Genomic DNA, 8,607 nt, shown 5'->3' on the forward strand with positions numbered 1-8,607 from the left:
AGATTCAATTAATTAGCATTTCAGTATTTTACTTTCAGCAGCGGCACTGTACTGGATTAGATATCCACTGGGTTGGACTCCCATAGTCGTCCCTAGGTTCAGCTAAACTAGTAAACCCTACTAGATTCGGAACTTGCAATCCCGGGTCTAGTTAGGGATGCGCGCACAGTAAGTACAGTTGCCAGGGCCCTATAGCAGGATGTTTAGTATTTTTATCTATTATATATAATAGTTTTCCAAATCAGTTTTAAAACATAATGGAATTCAGTATTAGCTCAGCTTTAGCTTAGCTCACTTTTGCATCAACTCAGCTTATTTCAGTTGTTAAATATGATAGCTTCATATACAGTTCTAGACATGTTATGATCAGTTTCATTTTATGTTCAGCTTATGTTATGCCATGCTTTGTATGATACCATGCTATGCCATGTTTTATATGTTCAGCATATGTTTTAAATAGCATGTTTTCAAAGCATTATTGCATCGTTGCATGTTTTTGTGAGGTAGATGGTTTCTTACTAAGCTTTTTAGCTTACAGATACTACTTTCCTTATACTGCAGATAAAGGTAAAGGAAAAGTGGACCAGTAGCGGAGGCTGGAGGTCAATGCAGGTCAAGATGTGTGTGGAAGGAACTGGAATAGAAGATCCTTAGGGGATTTAGGAAGTTTAAACCATTGAACTTTTAGTATTTCTATTTTTACGCACTTTTAGTTGTTAGATGTTACAAATTAGTAGACCATGTTTATATTCAGTTTAGAATGCTAGTTTTATGTCATTAGAATGTGTTCTATAGATTTTATAACTGTTGTGTGAGGTTTTGGCACGAACAAGTGTCGAAATCAGCATCTCTGATTTCGCAATCGGGAAATCAGACGCTGGATCGGTCTGCCGACCGATCCAGTGGTGTACCAGGCTTCTGGATCGGTCAGCCGACCGATCCAGACGGATACAGTATGCTACTGTATCCTCTTGGATCGGTCAGCCGACCGATCCAGCACGATACAGTAGAGTTTCAGGTGCCTGGATCGGTCGGCCGACCGATCCAGACATACCTGGATCGGTCTGGTGACCGATCCAGCCACACCTGGATCGGTCTGCCGACCGATCCAGTTGGGAACAGCATACCCCACAGCTTCGATCGATCTGCGAATCGATCGGCAGGTCTGTAGGTAGTTGGGAAGTTTAGTTTCTAGTCCCTAGCTTAGTTGGGATGTTCAGCCCCCCTCCTTAGCATATGTACACCAGCAAAGAAGGTCTTTAGACCTTTCCTATCAGTTGTATCCGTCATTAGTAGAGTAAAATTTTAATTAGCCCAGCTTTCCGCACAGTATAGCATAGCATAACTGTAGCGACTGGCCTTACAGCCAGTACCCAAAAGGCGGGTCGTTACATCAGGAGTATCCTAAAAATATTCTTTGGTTAGACTTGGGTGTAAATTTTTCTAAGTAATCTTTAGTATTTAAAATGTGAACTTTACAACCAAATACTTTTAAATAGTTTAGGTTAGGAATTTTATGGTAGTAAAGTTCATAAGGTGTTTTATTGTGAGGTTTGTTTATTAAAATTCTGTTTTGAATATAATTTTCAGTATTGATTGCTTCAGCCCAAAATTGATGATTTAAATTATATTCGTTTAACATAGTCCTAGCGGCTTCTTGTAGTGTTATATTTTTACGTTCCACTAGACCATTTTGTTGGGGGGGGTTCTAGGACATGAAAATTCATGTTGATATCCATTTATTTTACAAAATTGGGTAAACCTATGATTTTCAAATCCCCCCCCCCCCGGTGATCACTTCTTATTCTTTTAATTTTAGTATCTTTTTCATTTTCCGTTAATTTGCAAAAAATACTAAATATTTCATAAGTTTCATCTTTTGTTTTTAGGAATTTTACCCATGTGTACCTAGAGTAGTCATCAATTATCACTAAGCAATATTGGTTCTTGCTTAGTGATTTGGCTCCATGTGAATCAAATAGGTCAAGGTGAAGGAGCTCAAGTAAGGAGTTAGTTCTTTCTAGGTTTGTTGACTTGTGGGTTGACTTGGTTTGTTTTCCTTGTTGACACGCATCACAGATTGAGTTTTCAATAAATTTTAATTTAGGCAAACCTCTAACTAGACCATTTTGACTCATTTTTGAAATGAATCTAGTGTGACCCAGTCTTCTGTGCCACAGTTGGGTTTCCTCTTGTTGTGTCAAGAGACACTTTATTGAGGATATTGATAGGTCAATTGTTTTGATGTTATTCTTCCTAAGTCCCTTAAGTCTAATTTCAGGGTTTTCAATGTTTCTAACTAGACACCCAGATTTATCAAAATTGACTAGATATCCACTGTCACACAATTGACTTATACTTAGTAAATTAAAGTTAAAATTTTCAACCAATAAAATATTTCGAATAATGAAATCGGAACTAAGTTCAATATTACCTTTTCCGATTACTTTAAGTTTACCGTTGTTGCCGAATGCAACCGATCCTAAATTCTTGTACTTGAGTTTAGTAAACTTCAACTTATTTCCAGTCATGTGTCTGGAGCATCCACTATCTAACATCCATTGATCCAATTCCTACACATGAAGTAGTTGAATTGGTTTCCTTTTAATGGATTTAAAGATAGCTTAATTGAAGTAGACTCCTTAGTTTTTCTATCTCACTCAATCTAAGTTAGCAAACAATTAATCCTATGGTTGTTTTTAATTAACTTTTTGAAAAGTTTTGGAGAAGGTTTTAAATAAGATTTTGAAATTAAGTTTTAACAATAAATAAGTTTTAAAATTATTTTGAAATTAAGTTTTAAAATCATTTTGAAATTAAGTTTTAAAATAATATAATAATTTTAACTTAATTAATTTGAGAATAATTTTAAGTTAATTAATTTTCAAAAATAATTTTAAGTTAATTATTTTTGAAAATAATTTTAAGTTAATTAACTTTGAAAATAATTTTAAGTTAATTAATTTTGAAAATAATTTTAAGTTAATTAATTTTGAAAATAATTTAAAGTTAATTAATTTTGAAGATAATTTAAAGTTAATTAATTTTGAAAATAATTTAAAGTTAATTAATTTTGAAAATAATTTTAAGTTAATTAATTTTGAAAATAATTTAAGTTAATTAATTTTGAAGATAATTTTAAGTTAATTAATTTTGAAAATAATTTTAATTTAATTAATTTTGAAAATAATTTTAAGTTAATTAATTTTGAAAATAATTTTAAGTTAATTAATTTTGAAAATAATTTTAAGTTAATTTTGAAAATAATTTTAAGTTAATTAATTTTGAAAATAATTTTAAGTTAATTAAATTTGAAAATAATTTTAAGTTAATTAATTTTGAAAATAATTTTAAAATAATTTGGAAAATAATGTTAAGTTAATTAAATTTGAAAATAATTTTAAATTAATTAATTTTGAAAATAATTTTAAGTTAATTTTTAAAATAATTTTAAGTTAATTAATTTTGAAAATAATTTTAAGTTAATTAAATTTGAAAATAATTTTAAGGTAATTAATTTTGAAAATAATTTTAAGTTAAAAATAATTTTAAGTTAATTAATATTGAAAATAATTTTAATTTAATTTTCAAATTAATTTTAAGTTAATTAATTTTGAAAATAATTTTAAGTTAATTAAATTTGAAAATAATTTTAAGTTAATTAAATTTGAAAATAATTTTAAGTTAATTAAATTTGAAAATAATTTAGTTAATTAATTTTGAAAATAATTTAGTTAATTAATTTTTAAAATAATTTTATGTTAATTAATTTTGAAAATAATTTTAAGTTAATTAATTTTGAAGATAATTTTAAGTTAATTAATTTTGACAATAATTTTAAGTTAATTAATTTTAAGTTAATTAATTTTGTAAATAATTTTAAGTTAATTAATTTTGAAGATAATTTTAAGTTAATTAATTTTTAAAATAATTTTAAGTTAATAATTTTAATTTAATTAATTTTGAAAGTAATTTTAAGTTAATTTTGAAAATAATTTTAAGTCAATTAATTTTGAAAATAATTTTAAGTTAATTAATTTTGAAAATAATTTAAGTTAATTAATTTTGAAGATAATTTTAAGTTAATTAATTTTGTGAAAATAATTTTAAGTTAATTAATTTTGAATATAATTTTATGTTAATTAATTTTGAAATTAATTTTGAAAATAATTTTAAGTTAATTAAATTTTGAAAATAATTTAGTTAATTAACTTGATTTAAGTTCAAGTCAATTTTAATTTTAATTTCTTAGTCATCTCACCCGATCTAAATTTTCAATCAGGGAACCCTATAATTGTTGTGAGATGAATTATGGTTGAATTTTAGGGTAAGGTTTAACTTTGTGTTAGATTCAGGTTTTGCTTTGGGTTTAACAAGTAAGCATTCTTTGGATAAACTTATGGGCTATGGTGAGTCACAAGGAACTCATTAAAGTAACCATGCCTTCAAGGTTTTCCAAATAGTCCTACCCATTGAACTTAATACTAAACCTTGGTCTAACTAGTTAGGATCCATTTAAGGGTAGCTTCGGTCAGTTCCACTTGTCCAAATGCACCAGGTCGAAGCCATATCTTCCTAGACATGCGATGCCCAAGTTTCCCTAATGTACTATCATCCAAAAACTTCACCAGTACCATAGGTCAAGTTAAACATAGCCCATTTTATCTAACCTTAATTACCCTGCCGGGTAGTCTACTCTTGTTTTACCCATTTTGGGTAGATTAAGTTTAGTTACCCAGTCGGGTAGTTCAGTTGGAGGTGCCATCTATTCTGGATCCTCTATCTATGTTTTATTGAATTCGAATTATTTTGAATTTTTAAGTGAATTTTTAATTTAAGTTTGAATTTTGAATTTTGATTCAAATTTTGAATTTTTGAATTTTAATTTAATTTAGAATTTTGAGTTTGTAATTTGAAATCTTTTCGTGTTTACTCCCCCTGGATCATAGCCTCGATATGGTCTATCGAGGTAGTGTATTTGATCCTTCAGGACCCAGTATTGGCCAAGTCCAACTTGATTGACCAATTTGGACTTGGGGAACCATGCTTGGATTACCTTTCTATTTGGTTTGTTTATTAAGGATAAATAAGATTTATATTTCTTTTTAGTTTTGTATCCTAGCCCAGTTCTATTGTAAACGGCTCTTTGTGTCCCAAGAATTAGGTCAAGATTCTTGGAGCCTAAAGAAAACCGTTCTAATGTATTTTTTTAAATCCATGACCTGATTTTTCAAACTTGAATTTTCTTCCTCAAGTTTTTGAACATGAGTAGAATTTTCAGTCTAAACTTGATCAGGTAAGAATTTAGAGTTAGTCACTTCTTTAAGGACAGCTACTTCCTTTAGAAGTGACTTAATCTTAAGGTTTGACTTAGCTAACTTGCGTAATAAATAATTGACTGAATTATTAAATCTAGGAATACTTATAGTGGAGTCTGGCCCTTCGAAAATGGATGCAGATCCGTGACTTCACTCGGACTCGGCCTCTGACTCGCTCTCGCTCTCGGATTCGTCGATCTGGTCCCGGGCCATCAATGCGAGTAAACTCGTCTGATCGAGTTCGTCGTCGTCGTCCTCCGAAGAAGATTCGTCCCACGTCTCCTTCAGGGCCTTCTTTCTTCTTTGCTTTTTGGCTTCCTTTTGGTTAGGGCAGTTGGGCTTGATGTGCCCTTTGTGGTTGCACCCGTAGCAGGTAACTTCAAACTTTACCTTAGAACTCAGTTGGGCCTCCTTAGATTGTACCGCCTTCTTCAGGTCTTTCTTGTTGAAGCCCTTCTTCTTCTTGTAGAGCTTCTTCACGAGGTTCACGAGTTCGCTGGTCAGTTCATCTTCTTCATCTTCTGAGTCGAGTTCGTCTTCTGATTCCGGTTCAATTTTGCATCATACTCTTGGTTTCCGTGTTCGATTAGTACCTGCAACCAAAGCAATACCCTTCTCGGTTGGTTGTGCATTAGTTTGTTCATGAAGTTCAAATTCACTAAATAATTCATCTAACTTTAAAGAAGACAAATCCTTGGAGACTTTGTAGGCGTCTACCATTGATGCCCACAATGTACTCCTTGGAAACGAATTAAGAGTGTACCTTATTATATCCCTATTTTCTACCTTCTGCTCGATTCCGTGAAGGGAGTTAAGGATATCTTGAATTCGCGCGTGTAGCTGGCTTGTTGTCTCATTTTCCTGCATTTTTAAGTTATACAATTTATTGAATAGTAAATCACGCTTACTTACTTTGGTATCGGAGGTACCTTCGTGATGCTCGATCAGCTTCTCCCATAGCTCCTTGGCGCTTGAGAATGGGCCGACGCGGTTTAACTTCTCCTTTGTTAGTCCGCACTGGAGGGTACAAGTTGCTCTGGCATTTGCCTCCACCTTCTTGATTAATGCAGGCTCCCAATCTTCGCAGGGTGTAGGATTACCGTCTTTATCTGTTGGCTGATCCAAACCAGTCTTGACGATCATCTAGGTTTCGAACTAGATCTTCAAGAAGTTCTCCATTCTGCCCTTCCAGTAACCAATGTCCTCCCCGGTGAAGAGCGGGGGACGGATAGTACTATAACCCTCTTGTTAGGCCATTTTAGATTAACTAAAAATAAATGACAAGAAAATTCCAGGACTTGGTCCTGGATTAGTAGTGCGGTAAGTATTTAAAAATAGAACACGAACTCGGGTGGTGTTTCACCGACCTCGAGCAAAAATCGATTCAAGAAAAAGAATTAGAATGTAGCTATAAAGCTAAATTCTAATTGACTCCAAAAATCTGAAATTACCACGAAAAAAAATTGTTTTGAATGGTGGTTGCACCAATTCAAAACGACCCCGCTCTGATACCAATTGTTGGATCGAGAGGCGCTAGAGGGGGGGTGAATAGCGCTCGCGGCTTTCACAATTTTCGAATCGCAAAACTATCGGAGTTCAAACGCAGCGGAATAAAAACAAACACATAAACACAGGGGAATTTACTTCGTTCGAAGCCTGTGACGACTCCTACTCGAAGGCCCGCAATCCTTGATCCCTTTCCGTGGGCAACAACTATAAGTTCGAATAAAATACAAGTATTGCAAGTAAATATAATAAAAAGAAACACAGTTATACCGACAACAGTATAGAAATCACAAGTTTCGGAGCTCCGGGTCATCGGTGTCAAGTCGTAGCACTTCCAGGTCATCGATTTAGCAGCACGCAGTAAGAGGATTACTTAGAATCTGATTGTTTTAAGGTTCTGCTCGAAACCCCTTTATAAAGGGTGTTCAAGGCGCCTTGAAGGCTATTCAAGGCGTCTTCATGCTGCCGAGTCACCTGCGTGGATCAAGCTTGAACTGGTTTAATTTTATCTGCTCAAGGCGCCTTATGCCTCATTCAAGGCACCTTCCAAGGCGCCTTATGACTCCTTCAAGGCGCCTCCAGAGTGCTTCGCAGCAAGCTCCAGCTTTGCACCCGAGGTGCCTCCAAGCCCCATGGAGGCGCCTCGGACACTGTTCATCCGAGGTTAACTTGTGCTCCTTTGGTCCTGCAACAGTGTTAGTCGCAAACACATACCCTGCAAACAAAAGTTAGCACAATACAACAGAAAATATGATAATAGAGTAATGACAGTCTCCGGACTGTCCGGGTCTGACTTCGGATTTCCAACCGAAAACCCTAGGTCGACCCGACGCCTACTGTTCCCTCTACGGGGAATGCGTCCTCACCTACTCCACTCAGGAGATTTACCTGCTGCTAGTGCGATCTTCCAGATCGACTGGACTTTTGCTCAGCACTCGACGCTTTTGGACTTTCTGCTGGACATCTGATTCCCGGCTAGTCCAGTCTTTCACCTGGTTCGCGACACCAGGACTTTCCACCTAGGGTTACCACCCCCTAGGACTTTTGCCTGAAGCCATCGACCTGCCAAGACTTTCCACATAGGGTTACCACCCCCTATGACCTAGGGTTACCACCCCCTAGGGTTTTCCCTTTGCCTAACCGCAGCTAGGACTTTCCTGAAATACTCAAGCAGACTTGTTAGATCACAAAACACCTTAACTTTGAATCCTTTGTCATTATCAAAACACAAGTTCGATCGTCGGATGCTTCCCGCACCAACAGAAATCCATCCGAACCACTTCTTCTTCTCCAAAACTCTTGAGCCGCCAAGGGATACCAAAATAGGAAACTTTCTTCCTCTTCTTCTTCTTCTCCAAGCAACCCGCCGACCCATATATTCTTCCCCTCCAAGCAAGGTTTCGACCACCAAGCAAAACAAGAAGAAGAATAACTAAAAGAGGTCATCCTTAAGAGAAGAAATCAAAGGAAGAAGAGAATAGAAGGAGGTCGGCCACCACAAGGAAGAGAGGAGAAGAAACTCTAGGTTGTGTGTCTTATGAGACACCCCCTCCCTCTCTTTTATAATCCTTATTCTTGGCATAAAAGGAAAGTTTTTTAAACAAAATTAAAAAAACTTCTTTTAAATTTTATATGGTCGTCCAAAACAAAATCAAAAGAGAAAATTTTAACAACAAATAAAATCTCTCTCTTTTAAATTTCCTATTGTACAAGGCAATAAAGGAAATTTTTAAAATTAATCTCTCTCTTTTAAAACATGTAGACAACTACAAAAAAGGAAATA

The sequence above is a fragment of the Zingiber officinale genome, chromosome 5B (assembly GCF_018446385.1).
Source record: "Zingiber officinale cultivar Zhangliang chromosome 5B, Zo_v1.1, whole genome shotgun sequence".
In the NCBI taxonomy this organism is placed as follows: Eukaryota; Viridiplantae; Streptophyta; class Magnoliopsida; order Zingiberales; family Zingiberaceae; genus Zingiber; species Zingiber officinale.